Source organism: Ischnura elegans, chromosome 6, assembly GCF_921293095.1.
Source record: "Ischnura elegans chromosome 6, ioIscEleg1.1, whole genome shotgun sequence".
In the NCBI taxonomy this organism is placed as follows: domain Eukaryota; kingdom Metazoa; phylum Arthropoda; class Insecta; order Odonata; family Coenagrionidae; genus Ischnura; species Ischnura elegans.
In genome coordinates, this window is record NC_060251.1 from 97,968,406 (window position 1) to 97,988,153 (window position 19,748).

General features: G+C 39.1%; 5 non-coding genes across 5 annotated transcripts; 2 read left to right on the top strand and 3 right to left on the bottom strand.

The window, feature by feature from the left end:
• Trnap-agg lies at positions 1 to 72 on the top strand. The gene has a single exon. It is a non-coding gene; the product is annotated as a tRNA-Pro (tRNA).
• An 854-nt stretch (positions 73 to 926) lies between these two features.
• Trnay-gua lies at positions 927 to 1,017 on the bottom strand. The gene is given in 2 exon segments: positions 927 to 962; positions 981 to 1,017. It is a non-coding gene; the product is annotated as a tRNA-Tyr (tRNA).
• A 6,590-nt stretch (positions 1,018 to 7,607) lies between these two features.
• Positions 7,608 to 7,698, top strand: Trnay-gua. The gene is given in 2 exon segments: positions 7,608 to 7,644; positions 7,663 to 7,698. It is a non-coding gene; the product is annotated as a tRNA-Tyr (tRNA).
• A 2,292-nt stretch (positions 7,699 to 9,990) lies between these two features.
• On the bottom strand, positions 9,991 to 10,081 carry Trnay-gua. The gene is given in 2 exon segments: positions 9,991 to 10,026; positions 10,045 to 10,081. It is a non-coding gene; the product is annotated as a tRNA-Tyr (tRNA).
• Positions 10,082 to 12,179: 2,098 nt separating this feature from the next.
• Positions 12,180 to 12,270, bottom strand: Trnay-gua. Its single transcript is given in 2 exon segments — positions 12,180 to 12,215; positions 12,234 to 12,270. It is a non-coding gene; the product is annotated as a tRNA-Tyr (tRNA).
• Between the last annotated feature and the right edge of the window lie 7,478 nt (positions 12,271 to 19,748).

Sequence of the window (19,748 nt, forward strand, 5' to 3'; positions counted from 1 at the left end):
GGCTCGTTGGTCTAGGGGTATGATTCTCGCTTAGGGTGCGAGAGGTCCCGGGTTCAAATCCCGGACGAGCCCAATTTTTTTCTCACCTGAATTTTTTCTCAAATTACATATCTTTTTGCCTACTTATAGCCCATTTACATACTATTGTCTTGGGATAATTTTCATTCCCTAAAGCGAAGGGAAAACTCCGACAAAGTTAAAATAAGAATAATAATAAGAATGTACATGGCTGCGAAAATGAGCTGAATCCTTTCGCAACACAAGATCAATAAAATGCTGGAATCACCAATAACCCAAATTCTGGCTGCATATTTCATCTCACGTCGTTAATTTGATAGCTTTATTGGACTGATTGGTTTTTAATTACAAGATGTAACAAACGGTGTATTTTTTAAGACGACATTTGGTGGAAAATTACTGCATTCATTTCTTTAATATCTCAGCTCTAAATAATTATTTCTCTATGCCTTTTTTCAACTTAAATGACAAGTATATATTAATGAATTGTGTAGGTTTGATCTGCCTCTGTATTTTTTCAGATGAAATTCATTAATTGATGCGTCCATTTTTATAATTAAAAGATATATGAGTACCGTTTATGTTCATTAGGTAAGGTACGCGAAAGTGAGAACGTTTTCATAGCAACTTAAGATGGATAAAAATCTAAACACGGGTTTGGTTGGAGGAGGATTTCATTCCAAAATTAATAAGGGAATTCATCTTGGCTGAATACAAAATAATTGGAATTCCCATGCATTTGTCCTCATTTATGGATAAAATTGGCAGAGGAAGAAAGATAAAATAACTTATGGAGGAAATTATAAAATAGTTGTGAGATAACAACGCGGTCGATTATTCTTGGTACTCTTTCATTCATTAATAAGCCGCCGCGCCGATTCCGAGTACCTGCGAGAAGAGAAAAAAATTCCTTCGGGCCGGATTTGAACCAGCGACCTATGGATATCTGAATTAAACTCCTGCTACAGTCCACCGCTCTACCAACTGAGCTACCGAAGGCGCTGAGGAGAAACAGTGAAAGAGTGATTCTAAAAAGAAAGCATTTATTACGCTAATCTGACCCGAAAACTGGTCGCTGAGGCCAAGTACACAGTCCACCGCATTACCATCTGAGCTCCCGAAAGTGTTGATAGTAAAAATCTTAAAAAAAAAAATACACAGTACTAACCGAGGTAATAAAATGCTTTCCATTGTTTTGGTGAATTATTTTTTTATTAGTCAAGCGATATGTACTAAAAATGCATTGGTAAAAAGTCTTCATTAGTGAATATTGTGTATTCAAAACGATCGTCAAATAAAAAATACCTCTTTGACATCTCATATGATTTATAAATCTTATGTCCGCAATCATTTCTTAAAGTAATAGTAGAAACCTTTGGACGCGACCTTGGAGAGAAATGCCACATAGTAAGTATATTTCCTCACTCTGTGTTAGAACGTAGTCCTGAGTACAAATAAAAAAAGGCAAAACTGGTAACTCAATAAATATACTTTTTCTTACTACTTTATTATGGTTGGACTTATTGGAAGTGAAAAAAAATATTATCCGCCTCTGCGCAATTTAAGCGTCAAGGTCGAACGGGAAATATGGAAAGGAAATGATCGGGATTCTGGAAATGGGCGGAAGTTACGAAAAGCAATTTTTATCGTCCTCAGGCTGCGATGGAAAAACCCCACGATGGAGGAGACCGTCAAAAACCTGTTCAGGTTCAGCCATTGGGAGGGGTAGTACTCCTTCCGAGGACGGAAAAGAATGTCCAAATCTTAGCTATCGATCAATGGAGCTGGGATTCTGCTTTCGGTAGGCTCAGCACAGTGGCATAGCCAGGATAGGGGTTCTGTTATACCGAATCCCCTCCCTAGCTTCGAAAATCCCTTCCCTGGACCTATTTTCCTCTGGCACTAGTTACAAAGCCACCTTAAAATGCCATCTGAATAATTCACCATTGTCTAATCAATAGTACCCCTTCTTATGTTTAATAATTTTGTTTTCTGTTAGTTTTTATTTTTTGTGCTATTGTTCGTTATCTTTTAGGTATTATTTATTTAAAGAACAGCCAATGTAAAAGCCTTCGTGCCGTTTTTGGTGATGAAATAAATAAATATAAAAACACAATTATTTTCTTGCATAAAAGAAAACAAAATATAAAAAACTTATGAACTTACTAAATTTTTCTTTGACAAATGAAATTTTTGTCGATAATGAAAATTGTTTAAATTGGTTTAGAGTCCTCTACTTAGTACCCTGTTTTTATAAAATTGTCTCCCTTGTTTTGGATCCCCCCCGGAACGCAATTCGTACGCCACTGGCTCAGCAATCAGCATGCTTATTGCCGTATTTTTCAAATGCAAAACTATATGATATGTCACCCATTGCTCATCTACGTGATGACACCTATACGCCGACCTCAGTGGCGGCAAGTAAAATTTCATGTATTGCAAAATAAGAGGTCGCAGGTTCGAGTCCCGCCTGGGTAAGTTACCCTAAACCAGGGTATGTGGGTGTGAGTGTATAATTATTTAATACATTTCACAATATACGTTCAATTATTAATATATTGATAATCCCCTATGTAAAAGGTCAATATACTGTCGGCGTCAAAATGATGTGCCCCTTTACATTGCAAATTTATATCTGGACTTCAGTGCATCCCATAATATTGAATAAAACGCCATTTTAAAGGAAATTTTATTTTCAATTCTGATTTATTTTTTGTTCTGCGAAAAATTCAAAAATATAGACTCACAGCGTTTACAATATATTGGGAGATTTGGGATGGGAATCTTCCACAGAGCGAAGAACAAAGTACAGTCAAAATTTACGAACAATAAGTAAATTCGGAAGAGATTTCTCCTCAGGCGACGCGTAAAATATGCTTCCTTTACCGCCGCACGATTGTATGCATGATCATGCGAAGAAAGCAAAGGAAAAAGACTGCAAAGAGAGAGATTTAAAAGGTCATTCGTTATAACGTAACATGGATTTACGAGGGTGGTTTGAAAAGTTCTCGGAAACCCCACGAGTTGTCAGCGCTAGTGCAACGAACTATTCACATGATATCCATATGACTGTTCGCTGTAAACACATGCCACGTCAATGCTCGTGGAAAAGACCTGTGACGGTGGCATGGCTTTTTTGTTGTTCCCGCATAATGATTTGCAAAGATGGAAAAATCGAGGTTCGTGCAGTGATTAAGTACTTCGTAAAAATAGGAACATAAAAGCAAAGGACATTAATGCCGAATCCCAGCATACACTAAGGGACTCTGCTCCTTCATAGTCAACTGTTGCCAAGAGGACAAATGAATTTAAATTTGGTCGGGAGAGCTTCCATCTCTTGCCAAAACTGAAATTTTTTCATGGTCGACCTGGTGGATAAAATAATTTACTTCAAATGAAGAACTGATAGCCGGAGTTGACAACTATTTTGCAGGCCTAGAGAAGTCTCATTTTCTTGATGGGATCAAGGCACTAGAATATCGTTGGACCAAATGTGGTAATCTATAAGGAGACTATATTGAAAAATCAATTGATGAGAGAACATTTTTTCTATTCCGTTCCGAGAACTTTTCAAACTACCCTCGTACTATAGGAAATACAAACGATAGGCAGGTTTTTCCTATGCATGAATGTGGACGTTTATTTTGTTATTATATGTAATATTTTTATGACCCCGTGATGTGCATGTGGGGATCATCTTGCATGCTGCATGCAGGTGATTGGTCACCCCCTGCCAAACACCATACAGGCGCCTCGCTTAGTTTTATTTGCATGTAGATGTAGGAATAAATTACGGCTCTTTATTGATCATATCCATACTCGTATAACTGTACCGAACGATACGAGCTGCGTTTATGTATTTTATTATCTTCAAAAAGAAACCCCATACGAGAGATTCTTCGTTAAAACTTTCGCGGGTGCTCGTCATTATGATGAAAAACTTTTGGGCTATGTCGCCGCGTCAATTAACTATTACTAATTAATTGACGCGGCGACATAGCCCAAAAGTTTTTAATCATACGAGAGATGTTTTTCACTTCGGTTAACCTCAGTATAATATTCCTTCACATGTGTCTCCGATCATTTCCTCGCTAAAACGAGGTTTTTAAAATTGATTCGCCCATAAAAAACAATGTCATAAATCTCAAGTTAGAGTGAAATTAGTATCTAAATAAATGAAGCCATTACTAAGATGTAGGTTTATTGCTTTCGGGGACGAGCTGAAATTGAAATGTGTGCTGGTATGGAAATGCTTTCCGAACCTGTCTCCCTCATTCACTGTGATTCGTTTATGGAACCCTGGAAAAAAACGAACTTAACAGGGTCGAGGAAAGGCTCGTAAATGCCTATTTGAAACTCTACACAATCGACAGTGAACCCGCCCGTAGGAGTCCCTCAGTTAACTTGCATATTCAGCAGGTCGTTACATAAATCTTAATATTTGTTCGATGCATACGTTAGACAGGAACATCTAATAAACTTATTTTTCATTTTAAATTAACTCATCGAACGATCGTTGCTCACTGAACTGGAGTTTTGTGTTGCGTGAAGAAAGTAGTGATGGGTCGATCATGAACGATTCGATCAAAAAGATTGAATCACTAGGTGAATCAAATGACTCATGATTCATTTCGTTAAACAAGTCGATCATCAATCATCAATCACTCCGACTTCCGGTTTAATATCAATCATCCCGGTTTCCGGTTTATTTCAAAATTCGGAACGATCGATGCTTGATCTCTTTTCGTCAGGGCAGAAATAGTTGTGCGAAAATTAAATACTATGTTATGAAGAACTGAATACTTGTGTAATGTTTTTCTTATATGTTTTCCAGCAGTTAACAATATTAATAGCGCCAATAAACGTAAAAGGAAGTATTAAGATGACTCTTGTAGGAGAACGTTAAGAAGTAGAAGTTAAAGCTGGTTACATTTTATTGTGCCGTTCATAAAATTATCCTGCAGATCAGATTCATGCATAGTGTGCGGTGTATTTTGTGTTATATTTTGAGATATATAGTTAGAAATTATTCTATTAGTGTTAAGAAACTGTGGCAGTTTTGCCTTCCCAAATATTTTCATGACACTGCTTCCTTCATTTTTGCAATCTAATTTACTTATCTAGGAATTCACAATCAAAATAGTATATGAAATGATAATATGGATAGCAATCAGCGTTACCAATGCTCTTCGCAGATGAGGCAGTATTTATTCGATTATTCAATTCGATCATGATTCCTTTGAGTATTTTCGGTCATAATGATTGAATCAATTGATTGAATCATTTATGTGACTCGTGTCAAAATGATTGAATCACTAAAATGATCGACTTTGCCCATCACTAGAAGAAAGCACGTGAAAAATCGTTACGACAGTCTTGTTATTGTAACTGACCTCTTCGAAAAACTTGGATGGCTATGAATCTCTGTCCCACCGTAGACTGAAAAATAGACTAAACCTATTAGATAAATCCAAGAACAGGGTATTATCCGACGAAGTTAGCCGTATCTTACGAGCGCCAACATACTACGGTAGATCATATTGTATAAATAAAATAAGATATACTGTAGAGCAGACAGATTCAGAATGTCTTTTTTCCACGATCAATGTTAGATTATAACGGCAGCGTTACAACTCATTTATTGTTACATGACTTGTAGAGTAGCCTATAAACTTGGAGATACCTCAATGCAAGTTTCTGAATTTGCTTATTGTGTCAAATAGCAATCTAACGATTTGATCGTTGGATTATTCTTCCTCATAGGATAATCCTCCAAAATTGTTACAATAGCAATGGCTGTTGCCAGGTTTCGCTGATGGTAGGACCCGCCCGCCTTTGTGACGGTGCGGGATTCCTCGTCCCTTCCCTTCTTTCCCTATCCACTCCCAGGAGGCGTCGTCGGGCTCCTATCGCGGCGGCGCCACCTTCCTTTTTTCCCTCCAGTCCACCCCCTTTTGGGGTGCAGAGGCGATAAGCAAAAGCTTCCAGGCCCTGCCCCTAGAAGAGTAACCGGCGAGCACGCCCTAGGGTTTCGTATCCACTGTGTCAAATAGCATGTTTTGTGTGTGCTAGTATTATTGGCAGATAGATTTAATGAGTAGTGGGTCTTTGCATGAATGCGGTAGTATAATATGTTAGCATGCGTAACGTTTTTTTGTACCGTGTGGTGTGCATGTGGGAATCCTCTTGCACGCTGGTGATTTATGACCCCCTCCCTAACACCCTAGAGGTGACTCGCAGGGTATTATGTAGATGTAGATACGTGAGTAGTGGCATTCATAGGAGATATTGACGCGAAAGCCGGTGATTTAGCGCGAAGATTAGCGTGAGATTTGGTTTACCATGCGTTTAATCATGCGTTAAGCTACGTTTTTAAAAATTTAAATGGTCCAGAACTTATTTCTTGATGACACATAATGATGTACTATTACGAGATGACATTTTACCCAGTGATGTAAAAATATTTTACGGCGAAATTCGTCGTGATTTCCTTATTTTATCGGGGCGATATATCAGAATTTATTGTCGGACAACTGGCACCGCGCCAGTTCAAACATCAATATGGGATTCCCTACGTATTTAAATATGGTCATATTTTCTGATAATTCAACCAGAGCCTGGTCTTAAGGCCGTTTTACACGGGGCACGGAATTGCGCAGATTAGAGCTGCATTAATTTCAAAATGGCGTGGAATTGCGCGAATGCATGAACAAAATTAGAATAGGGGCTATATCTCACGTCCACGCATTCTCGCATGTGTTCTAGCAATTCACCGCTTTACACGATGTAATTTTGACTGCGCCTTCATACACACGTCAGATTGCGCAAGTACGTGCCCCGTGTAAAACTGTCTTTAGGCATTGGCATGAGAAAAAGGTACGCATCGCCTCAGAGGTTCCTAAATGTAAAACCTCTTTGCAACAAGCTAATTAATACAGCATTGTTCTGCCCTGGAGCCAAAACAATATTGGCCAAGGGTGTTGTGAGAAGATATTCAGATGAAAAATTAAAAGAGATATGCTACTTCGCATTCGTACGGCCACGCCTTGAATATACAGTGATCATATATGTAATCCGCCGCAGAAAAACTTAATAATATACAAAGGAAAGCTGCGCTACGGATTTACAGAAAGGGTTACACAGATATTTAAACCAATTAAACTGGAAGCCGCTAGAGGCTATGCGCTACCCTTAGAGTGATTGAGGAATTAAGAATAGAAATATTTCAAAGCGACACAGGGAACATCATGTTAGAAACTCAGTATACTTCCAGGTCCGACAGAAGATGAAGTTGACGCAGGGAATACAATTACAAAATTTCTCCCTCGTAGAATTAGAAAAGCGCTTCTAGAAAATGTTGAACAGACGGCATGTATTTGCATCCCGTGAACCAAGTCCATAGTCATAAATGATATGAAACATAAATACTATATTGTCGAGGGAAACAGCCATTCGTAAATATCCGTAATTCGACGTCATAAAAAATGCTAGCATAAGACCCCGGACGAAGATCACTTGATGAGTTTCAGTGCCAGATAAGCGGAAAAAATGCTTTCTAAGTGTTTTTCTTTACCCACTCAAAATCAACGCCTTCGGTAGCTCAGTTGGTAGAGCGGTGGACTGTAGGAGGAATTCAAATCAGATATCCATAGGTCGCTGGTTCAAATCCGGCCCGAAGGAGAAATTTTATTTTTCATCCGCACTGCCATCTGCCGGACGAGCTTATCAATGAAAGTTGTATCAATGAATCTTCGTCGCCATTATCTTATGTTTCATTCACGAATTTTCTCGGACCCCGAATGTTTTTCAAGTGATTCTACGCCAATTTTGTTCGAACATTGATTTGTGCAGTTAATTATGTCAATGTGAAGAAATATATTTTATGCATCTGCAGAATACCTTGCGAGTCACATATAGGGTATTTGGCACGGGGGAGATGAATTACCGGCATGTAAGAGGTTTCCCGCATAAACACCACACAGAAACAAAAATGACACGCATAGAAACAAATTATGATTCCAAAATTCATGGAAATGAAAAACTTGCCAATTACTCATGAAGACTCTCGGCCAATAAAGCTAGAGAGCGCACTAAACATGCTGTTAAGGCCTATTCACACGGTACATTAATCCGTACAAGTTAATGTCTAAATGAATGAACGCGAGAATGAACACGAAAATGTACCGTGTAACCACTCAACATGGGCGAATGCATGCACAGAAAATAGAACCTGTTCTAATTTGGTTCATGCATTCGTACATGTTCCGTTCCAGTCCACAAAAATCATTCATGCAAACAGACATTAACGCGTGCGCGTTAATGTATCGAGTAAACAGGCCTTTAGAAATACCAAGAAAGTTCAAAAAACTGCATTAAGGAATCCATAAGATGGAAGGCTACACTACAAATCAGCTGAATTGTTTGTAAGTTCTATCGCTGCCGTTATAGCCTTTTGTTGATCGTGGAAAATACGGAATTGTGAATCAATCTGTTCTGCAGTCTATCTCTCTCACTTTATTTATAAGAACTGATCTCCCGTAGTGTTGGCGTTCGTAATATATGGCAAACTTCGTCGGAAAATACAAAGCTCTTGAATTTAAATAATAGGTTTAGTATATTTTTCAGTCTATGGTATGGCAGATATTCCCACACGAGATTATCTAAGAAGTCAGTAACACAAACAAGACTATCGCAACGATTTTTCACGTGCGTGGCGGCTCTTCTATGCACGCGTTCGAACTCTATTTTTAAGCCTATTTCATTTGAATCCCAAACACCGGCAGCGTAATTCCAAATGGGATCTTACGAAGGAGAAGTGGCTAATTTATATATGTGAGAATGTTTGCTACGGAAGAATTTTAGTGAATGGCTATGCGTAACCAGTGTCACGGCATATGACGATAGATCATACCATTATGATAGATAGATCATACCATTGTTCAGGCTCAAAATTGTGGAACTCGGAATGGGCATACCCAGCGAGGGGCAGGAGGGTGCAGCTGACCCCCCCCCCCCAGAAGCAAAAATTGCAAATGTCTTTATGGAAAATAATATCGTTTCAAGCAAATAGTTTTAAAAACTAGTAGAGAGCTCATGGTGAAACAAAACCTAGTACTTTCCAACAAACTTTTTAATATTAGCTGTCAACTAATTTCGACGTTTATACCGTCATTATCAAGTCTAACAGAATACAAAGGTTTGTGCAACAGTACTGGGGTTTGTTTCACCATGAACATTTCATCGTTCCACCAAGTAACTCCCAAATCAGTTGATAATAAAGAACTGTTACAGTTTCCTTAAAATGTTGATTTTAATTCACCTTTTCCATGCTTAATTCTTACCTACAGCTTGAACAACCATGGCCTGCCCCCTCCCCCCAGTTTTGATCCTGAGTACGCCCTTGGAAGTCGGATAAAATAATACTTTGGTATCTAAATTTAATCATATTTATGAGACTTTTTTCAATATCCATTCCGAAAAACAATGAAATGTTATTTTTGAAAAAGTTTAAAATAGCATCCTAAGCATCTCACGAGCTTGGCGCGACGTAAAGAATATAATAAATTACGTTGTCAATAGATAAATCCATTCATTGACGGCCAGAGTGTGACGTCATTAGGTGAGCCAATCTGGGGGACGAAGGCCATTTGGCCTCAGTGACCAGTTTCCGAGCCAGATTAGCGAAAAAAATGCTTAGTAAAGATTCGTACTTTCCCTCTTCCTTTTCAACGCCTTCGGTAGCTCAGTTGGTAGAGCGGTGGACTGTAGTAGGAATTTGTTTCAGATATCCTCATTGATGAGGATATCCTCATTGATGGGTCAAAATTGGCAGAGGAAGAGAGATAAAATAGATTATGGAGGAAATTATGAAATAATTGTGAGATAAGAACGCGGCCGAAAATTCGTGGTACTATTTCGTTCATTGATAAGCCGCCGCAACGATTCCGAGTAGCTGCGAGAAGGGAAAAAAATTCCTTCGGGCCGGATTTGAACCAGCGACCTATGGATATCTGACTTTAAATCCTGCTACAGTCCACCGCTCTACCAACTGAGCTACCGAAGGCGTTGAATGTTAAGAGAGAAAGTAAGATTCTTTAGAAAGCAGTTGTTTCGCTTATCTGGCACTTAAAACTTGTCACTCATGGCAAATGATCTTCGTTGCGGGGCTTGGCTTGCGTCATGACTTCGCACTCTGGCTGTATCACTTGACGACGTAACGCATCATATTCTTTACGTCGAGCCAATCTCCTTGTGAGATGGTTTCACTGATATTTGTTTGAACGGGAAATGATAGTGAGAATCGTCTCATTGCTACTTTAGTTTGATAAAGTTCGAAATATGGATGATCGGTTGGCTTGATCTCTCAATTTTTCTCGGGTTTTCTTCCTCGTCAGTTGATTTGTTTACATTAGATTCGTTGGATATCCTAGGAGCAACTTCAGTTCGAAGGCGCCGGCGTGTGATCAAGACTAATGGCAGAGTCTAAGGCGCGATAGATCTACAGAAGCTATACCGGCAGGACCCCAACGAGCCAGCTAAAAAAAGTAGATTTATTAGGCGTATATGCTTTCGGTCTCGGAGTAAAATGTTGTTCTTGTGAAGAGAAAACTTAAAAATAATAATTTGCAATATATATAAGGAAAAATTCAAGAAAATAAAATGATATTAAATAAATGCGACGATTTTTAAAATTTATATTGATTTTTAATATTTTTTTCTACAAATCTGGCACATTTTAATTTTTTTATCGCTGCTGCGAATTTGATAGACGTTTGAATGTTTTTTGTCCTCTTTATTAACTACATATTTTGAAAGTTGAAAAAAATTACTACCGCATGATTAGAGGGAGGTTTAGACATACGAAAGACTAATAGAAGAGTAACGTTTTGATGCAGTGTATATGTTTTTGGGCCGTAATTCCAAATGTCTGTAAGCACAGTTTTATTAGTACCTACGCTTCACCCTGACAGTGGCGTAGCGAGGGGGGAGGGTCCGGAACCTCCTCCACCCCCCGGAAATATTTGAACACAATAATTTTACTTCATAAAAGAAAACAAAATATTGAAATATCACGAATTAAAAGATTTCTTTGTAAAATGAAGTTTCTTCAATTATGAAAAGTGTTAAAATTAGTTTAAAAGCCTCTACTTAGTACCCTGTTTTTAAAAAATTCCACCCCTGGTTTTGGACCCCTCCGAACGTAATTCCTGGCTACACCACTGCAGTCTGGGGTTAAATTTTTGAACAAGATGGGAGATGAATTCGTTAATGGAGGGGAGTTAGTGGGCGGTTCTGGCATTTGCGATTCTAACTTATCCTCTAAGAAGGAGAAGGGAACGGATAGATTTATTCTTAGAAGATTTCTAATTTCTTCAGTTAATTAAGTTCTATACTTGGTATAAAAAGCGCATGTCAATACCCCTGGGATTTATATGGAGACGGATACGTGAACAATGACAAAGTGGGGTTTCTACCTCCATTATATAGCATAGGTTGGCGGGATGCAGTTCTCTGAATGGCTGTCTCTTGGATGAGTCTTTTTCAGGGGCTGTGAAGGAGAAGCTCCGGAAAAATCCATGGGCGGATTTAGGGCACGGGGGCACGTGCCCTAAATCCCCAAGTGCCCGTGCCCCCTACCCCCACCCAGACAAGCTTAAATACTGGACAAGATTTTTAATACAGTTTTCATTATGTCCGTTTTATGTTGTGTATTACGGAGCCTCAATTATTTTATTTCATATTAATAACTTTCATATAAAAATAATAAAAAATATTTTCTACAGTAATTGTTGTGTTTTGTTTTTAATCTCAAATATGATAAGACCAGTCAGACCCTAGTGCGCCCTCACAGAAAAAAATCTTGAATCCGCCCCTGGATCAAGCCATTGTCGCGGAAGCCGTCGTTCTAACATTGCTCACTTGTTTGTTGAAAGATTTCATTCCAAAATAACCAATCGAATTTACTATCATTGGACACAAAGTTAAATGGGATTCCACGAATACGTTATCATTGGTGGATCAAAAAATTAGCACAACAAGAAAGATAATTTAACTCGAAAGAAATTATGAAAGAATTGCGAGATAAGAACGCAGAAGATTATTTGTGCTGCAACTTCATTCACTGGCCACTTCCGAGTGATTACGAGAAGAGAAAAAAAAATTCCTTCGGGCCGGATTTGAACCAGCGACCTATGGATATCTGAATTTATTACCTTCTACAGTCCACCGCTCTACCAACTGAGCTACCGAAGGCGTTGAACGGAGGGAGTGAAAGTAAGAATCCTGACAAAGCAGTTGTTCCGCTTATCTGGTTCGGAAACTGGTCACTCACGCTAAATGAACTTCGTCCCGGGACTTAAGCTTTCCTTATGACGTCGCACTCTGTTTGTCGAAGAATGGCTGTATATCTTAACAATGTGGGTACTGTATAAATCATACCTCTTATATCAGGCGCGCAGCTAGGAATTAAGGCTACTACTAACTAGGAATTAAGGCTACTAACATTTTACAGAAGACAACAGTACCAATAAATTTTCAATTGACCCACTGGTTTAGAAGTTAGCAGAGGTTTGTGTTGTTTAAAAAAAACTCGTTAAAAACGTTAATTTTATTGGTATAAACAATTTGCTTTCGGCAAACTGCTAATAATAGATGTGGCTTCTTTACATAAAAATTGCAGGTTATATGAACGAAAAATACGGGAATGCCAAGCGCTCAAAGTTGGGCACTTGATTTTACGCGCAAAAAACGGGTACTTTTTTTGAAAAAAAAAATTAAGAACAGGAAATACTATTGCGCCGAAGATTTTTTTAAGTACATGATACAACGTATAAATATATTCTCTTTCATATGCTTTTTGTTGCATTGAAATTGATTGCTTCGTTTAGACGCAAGAGCTCCTCAAACTCGGGTATCTTGCTTTTTTTTACAGGCAGTAGGGGGTTTATAGGAGCTACTAATACTGGGGGGTATGGAATACGGGAAGTGCGGTTGTCCTCCCTCAAAAAAGTTTTAAGATACCTAAATGGTTCATTATAGTGAGTTTTATGGCCTTCAGTGGGATATTTTGTCAATCCTTACACTATTATATAAGTAATATTTATCCAATTAAGTAAAATGGATTAAATTTTAAAATTTCTCTGAGTTCTGGGGGATGGGGGGTTTCCCCCAAAACGCCCCCCTTGCTGCGCCACTGACTTATGTAAAGTTACATGCCCAAGAAATTGAGAAGTATTCATTTGTTTTGATTGAAAAAACGGGATGGGGGTTTCCCCCAAACCCCCCCCCCTTGCTGCGCCACTGACTTATGTAAAGGTATATGCCCAAGAAATTGAGAAGTATTCATTTGTTTTGATTGAAAAAACGGTATAATGATCGGGCTGTAAATTGGTTCACGTGGTAAAGTACTTGAAACCGTATCGGCTCCGACTCAGTAAAAACAAAGAATATCCATTATAAATAAATACTATCACTGATAGAATTATCACACTGTTGATCGTCACACCTCCAAAAACGGTTATACCACTGAACTGTTGAGGGTGGCATAATGTTCTGAAACCATGGAGTGGTAATAATCCCACTGACAGCGCGTGGCGTTATTTATAATCGTTATGGTATAACGTTCTTCTTACCGACCGGCTTCGGTGGCGGCGTGGCGTAGTCCGCTCCTGGCTAACGCCAGATCGAGGGTTCGAGCTCTACCTGCGCAGGTGGCCCCTATCAAGAGCCTGGATATTTCTGATCGTCCTACGTTGTTATTCATTTGACTCCCCCGCTTTAGAGGCCTTAAATGAGCTGTTTCGGGAGGTGATGTTAATTAAAAATTTATATTCCACGGAAATCATGATAACATTAAATCATGGTCGTAACCGGACTACATTTTATTTTATTTTATACTGTAAATGAAATATTCTATCGATAATGATAGGTTTCAATGGAGTACTAAATATTCAGGCAATGTCTCCTCCCTCCATGGACCTCCCTCTTCAATAGGGTGGTTCCTATTATTTTTTTATTACCTAAATCAAAAGATTATTACTCCTCGAGTACGTATTTCACGCTTTTAGATTTTTAAATGACGATATCTATTTTTCGCGATTAAATGAAAAGTGAAAATTTTCGAGCGCGCGAAAACGCGACGGCTAAGTATGAATGCCGGGAAATCTCCGTGTGACGTCGTTCTGGTTCCCGCTGCCACAAGTGAGGTCACCTTGGGGCGAGGCTTTGAGCGCTGATACGACGCAGGATTCTAGCAGGTAGCAGAGTACCCTGCTAGCTGGTAGCGCTTGGCTTAAATAAGGATTATTAATACCTTATCAAACAAAGAAAACTATCCGACCTTAGCCAGTTTTAATAGGTGATTATTAAGAGATGTTTCCCTGAGCTCTGTCCTTTATGCATGCATTGGTAATCTCAGACGATGTAAACCTCCAATCTACTCGTATAGAAACTAGGTTCCTGTGACGCCACGTGGAGTGGCATCGCATGGGCGCCGATGTGGCCTTTTTCAAATGAGGATAAAATTGACCATTCCCATTGGTCTAAACCGGTATTTCTAAAACCAAATAATTTGTATATTATGAATACATTAATTGTGGGTAACGATTCGCAATCAATGCCTTTCGTTTTCTTTGATGAAGGAAACTACCATATTCACAATAAGGCCTTCTGACCTACTCCCTTTCACTCTGTCTGAATATCCTAATCTCTTCCTTCCACGCCCTCGTTTAATCAACATTCTTCCCTCCAACACCGTTTTTATCACCCCCTCCCCGCTCAACACTCGCTCCATACATACCTTCTTTCTCCTCCGTGTCTCATCTAGAAGCTGCATCTCCTCTCCCACCATGTCCTGCACTTCGTCGTTCCTCCTCCTCTCCGTCCACTCCACCTTCTCCATTATTCCCCAGACCCTCGTCTTCACCGCCTCCAGTCTTCTCTCTAATTGTAAGTGTCCACATTTCCGCACCGTAAAGGCTGCATTCAAGATCAAACTCTTCACTAACCTTTTATTTGAACTCTTACAAAACGATCCTCTCAGAAGCTGCTGCCTTTTCATAAACGCCTCCCTTGCTAATGCAACTCTCTTCCTGGTGTTCTTACTGCTTTATCCGATTTCCTCGAATGTACTGCCCAAGTAGTTGAATCTTCCTCATGTTCCTAGGTCGCGATGCTTTACCAAACCGCATGACCTTGGTAGTCATGTGATTAATCTTCATGCCGCACTTCCCGCAACGCTTGTCGAACTCATTCACTAGAGCCGGTAGCCCTATTTTAGCGCGTGCAAATTTGTGGCCCCGTAAGCCGCCTAAAAGGCATGTGGCAGGGGGTGTTACGGCACCAGCCATTTACACATAAAAATGAATTGCTCTAACGAAGTTGGGACTAGCCTTTATTAAAGTCCTTTATGGTTCGGGGGAAAACGAATTCCCATATCTATACGTTTGGCGAAACGTCTCTCTTAATTTATCGCTTCTATCGGGCCTGGAAATATAGTGTGGCTCTAATATTTTATTCTCCGTGTCGCTCTTAAAGATATCCATTCTCAATAGTTCAAGCAATCTAAGCCTGGCGCGCGTTATATGAAAAAGCCGTTACGGTTGGATCCATAAAGTGGAATGCGTTTGATTAAATATTTACAAACAAAACTATCCTCGATTTTCAGTACTCCTATTTTTCTTTTTAACTTTGTTGAATGACATTTAAAATCGGAAAACATATTTGAAATAACCTTTCCGAAAAGAATTGTAATCCATAACCCTAGACGTGGACGCGGTTGTGGTCCCGGGCTCAAAGTGACTTTTGTGTTATGTTTCGACTTGCTTGTCATTTTTTTTTACAGCTAACTCCAGTAAGTGGACGAGTTTCTTATGTTTTCATAACGTTCTGTGTATGTTAATGGTCCACTGTGCTACATTTTTGAATAAGTCTTTAGGAGAAGAAATGAATTGCCGAATAAAAAATACAGGGTTCCATTTAAAAAGGCATACCGCTGTTCATATCTTTGTAAATAAAAAAGCTACAGGGAAGGCAATCATGCTGATTAATGTCCCCCTGACGGATAATGAACATTTGCTTGACACATTTTTGAATTTGCATCTGGACAAAAAGTTACTTCGGGTGGTCAAGATAAATGGGACACCCTGTAGAGAGGTCAAAGCATTTAGCTTCGTCTTATTGCCACTAAATACTGCGTTGCGCACCCTGAGCGGAAAAGTGCTCCATGCATCTGGACGCAGTAGGGCGTACCTCCACTCCATTCAACCATACTTCGTACTCGGTGAGTGGATCGAAACTAAACCATTGAAGGTGAACCACATGGTCCCTCTAGTGCGAAACATTATCTGTGTTTCGTCTCTGAGTTTTAGTTTAGTTTCGACCCGAAGTAGTTTTGACTCCGATTTCGTTTCGACCCTGAGTTTAGCTCCATGGATTTAAGTCCATTTCGTTTCGTTTCTACATTTCGCTCCCGGGAACGAAAATATTGATATTTTTTTCTGGTTTTGACTTTCGTTTCGTTTCTATTGCCATCCCTGAAGGCACGATAGAATTTGTGCATTAATTATGAGACAGTGCTTATTTTTGCGTCGAAGCTGAGGGGAATAGACTCATAACTAACGTTTCACCCAGTTTAACTGCATACAAATATTCGTCATGAACGTATTCAGGGAATACGCATGTTGAACCCACCTTTTTCCACTTTCTGTCTCTGTTTTCCCTGGAGATTTTCTCCATTTTTTTCATAGAAATTGAATTGGATGGATGAGGCAGATGCCAGCAGATACTTTATGGAGATCCATTATGAGATATGAAGTGAAGATATGAACACTTTGCACTTTCTACATTTTAAAAAATATTTTTTATGTGGGAAGTGCAAAGTGTATCACATCATATTTCATAGAAATTTCTTATTACACGTTTTTAGTAAGTCCCGAAAGTGAGACTATAAGTAAATTTAGGACAACGGGAGTACCATTTGCCTACTTTATAGGGGAATAGCGTTTGGTTGGGTGAAATATCCACTCGTAAGATGATTCTACTGTGTTTCAGCCATTGGCGCAGCGAGGGGGGAGTTTTGGGGGATAAACCCCCCCAGAGCTCAGAGAAATTTAAAATTTTAATCAATTTTATTTAATTGAATAAATAATACTCATTGAATAGTGTATAGATTAATAAAATATCCCTCAGAAAGCCGTAAAACTCACCATTTTGAACGGTTTTTCGTTCATATTTTCTGGCACCTCCCGCTTACCCGGGCGGGTATGCCACACCCACAGACCAGTTTTACCTAAAACCCCGCCTAGACTTAATTCCAAGCTGAGCCCCTGGTTTCAGCTATGATATAACGACGTCCTCTTTACGAAGAGGGAGTTGCTCATGAGAAGGTTTAATGGCTACAAACAAATATACGTTCCCCACCCAAGATCTAAGTCCTTATCGCATCAATAGGGTGGTTTCCTAATATTTTTTTATTGCCTAAGTAGTAAGATAAGTACGCATTTCACGCTCTTATATTGCTAAATGATGATATATATTTTTCGCGATGAAATGAATAGCGAACAATTTCAAGCACGCGAAAACGCGACGGATAAGTATTAATGCTGGGAAAAGCCCTTGTGACGTCATTCTGGATCCGGCAGCCGCTGTGTGAGACCACCTTGTTGAGAGGCTATGAGTGCCGCTATGATGCAGCCTGCTAGCAGGTAGCGCTTGGCTTAAATAAGGATTAATAATACTCTATCAAACGAAGAAAACTTTCCGACCTTAGGCAATTTTAGTAGGTGATTATTAAGACATGTTTCCCTGAGCTCTGTGCCTTATGGATGCACTGGTAATCTCAGACGATGTAGAACACCTATCTAATCGTATGGAATCTAGGTCCCTGTGACGTCACGTAGAGTGGCATCGCATGGGCGCCAATCTGGCCTTTTTCAAAAGCAGTTAAAATTGACCATTAACATTCGTCTAAACTGGGATTTCTATAACCAAATAATTAGTATATTATGAATACACTAATGGTGGATAACGAATCGCAATCAATGCCTTTCGTTTTCTTTGATGAAGAAACTACCCTATTCACAATAAGGCCTTCTGACCTACTCCCTTTCACTCTATCTGAATATCCTAATCTCTTCCTTCCAAGCCCTCGTTTAATCAACATTCTTCCCTCCAACACCGTTTTTATCACCCCCTCCCCGCTCGGCACTCGCTCCATACATACCTTCTTTCTCCTCTGTGTCTCATCTAGAAGCTGCCTCTCCTCTCCCACCATGTCCTGCACTTCGTCGTTCCTCCTCCTCTCCGTCCACTCCACCTTCTCCATTATTCTCCAGACCCTCGTCTTCAACGCCTCCAGTCTTCTCTCTAAGTGTCCGCATTTCCGCACCGCAAAGGGCTACATTTAAGATCGAACTCTTCACTAACCTTTTATTTTAAATCTTACATAACGATCCTCTCCTTCCTCTGCGTTCCATTTCACTGTCTATACCCTGTTTTTGCATTTATGTATAAGCGGCTGGCAAATTTCTCATCAAACATAACAGGCATTACCAATAATTTGAGGGAAATGAAAGTAACTTTCATGAATTCACCATTTGCTTCGGCTCATATTTTTTTAAATTACGTCATATTGTTGATGGCATACATTTTTCATGTTATTCCCAGGCACTATGTCATTACACCTAAACCAAACAAATCCAGTGACGCAAAAAGTGAAACGGAACGTGATCCTTTTCTGTTGGTGAAAGCCTAGCTGCTATTGCCTTTGGCTTCAGTAGGTAGTGAGGAATATAATGGTTTTTATGTGCCCCAAATTCCATGCTACTATTCAATGGTCAATGAAATTCCCATGCCAATGCGAATTTCAAAAGCAGTCACTGGAGGCGTGAGGTTGAAAAGAATAAATTGACTCTCGCTGTATTTATGAGCAACTGGGTAGGGAGGAGTGTTTCGACTCTAACTTTATTGTTGATTTGCCATTATTTACTTTATAGCATACCTACGTCTTTCGTTGAGTCAAGTAATAGTGCACGTTGATAGCCAGTTTTATTATCCGCAAAGACAGTGACAAGGAGTGTGGGGAACTCATATAAGAAATATTTGGGGCAGGTACCTGAAGAAGCTAGAATCCGTAAAGCGTTTTAAAGAAAGATTTTCGAATGAAAGAGAAAAAGAGAGGTGCTATTTCGCACTCATCCGGACACACCTTGAATATGCAGCGAGCGTATCGGATTCGGCACAGAAAGACTTAATCGGTAAACTTAATAGAATATATAGGAAAGCTGCCCGAGTACAGAAAGCGTAGGTAACACATATGGGCATTTCCACTAAAATGTCAACTTTTTCTCTAAAATTAAAATTTAGGCTGGAAATATTTTATCTTGATAAATCAACAGTTAAATGATTGAATTTTATGAAATCAGCATTGGATTTGCTCAAACAACTTAGTTACTCATTTGGTGATTGTTTAATTCTAGATGGCTGCCAGAGATTTGTTATGAACTATTTCATTATAGTTTACAGAGTAATATTTATCAACAAACAACATAAGCAGTATTCTATTGCATTGTGGGTCTTGTGTAGTATAGCTTTGGCAACGTTTTGAAACAAATATCAACTTTAATACACAATGTACACAGATTTTAAAATACGGATATAAGTGAACATGAATAATTGGTAATTCCGTCACGAAAACTCTAAATTGTTTTTATTGTACCATAAATTTATAATAG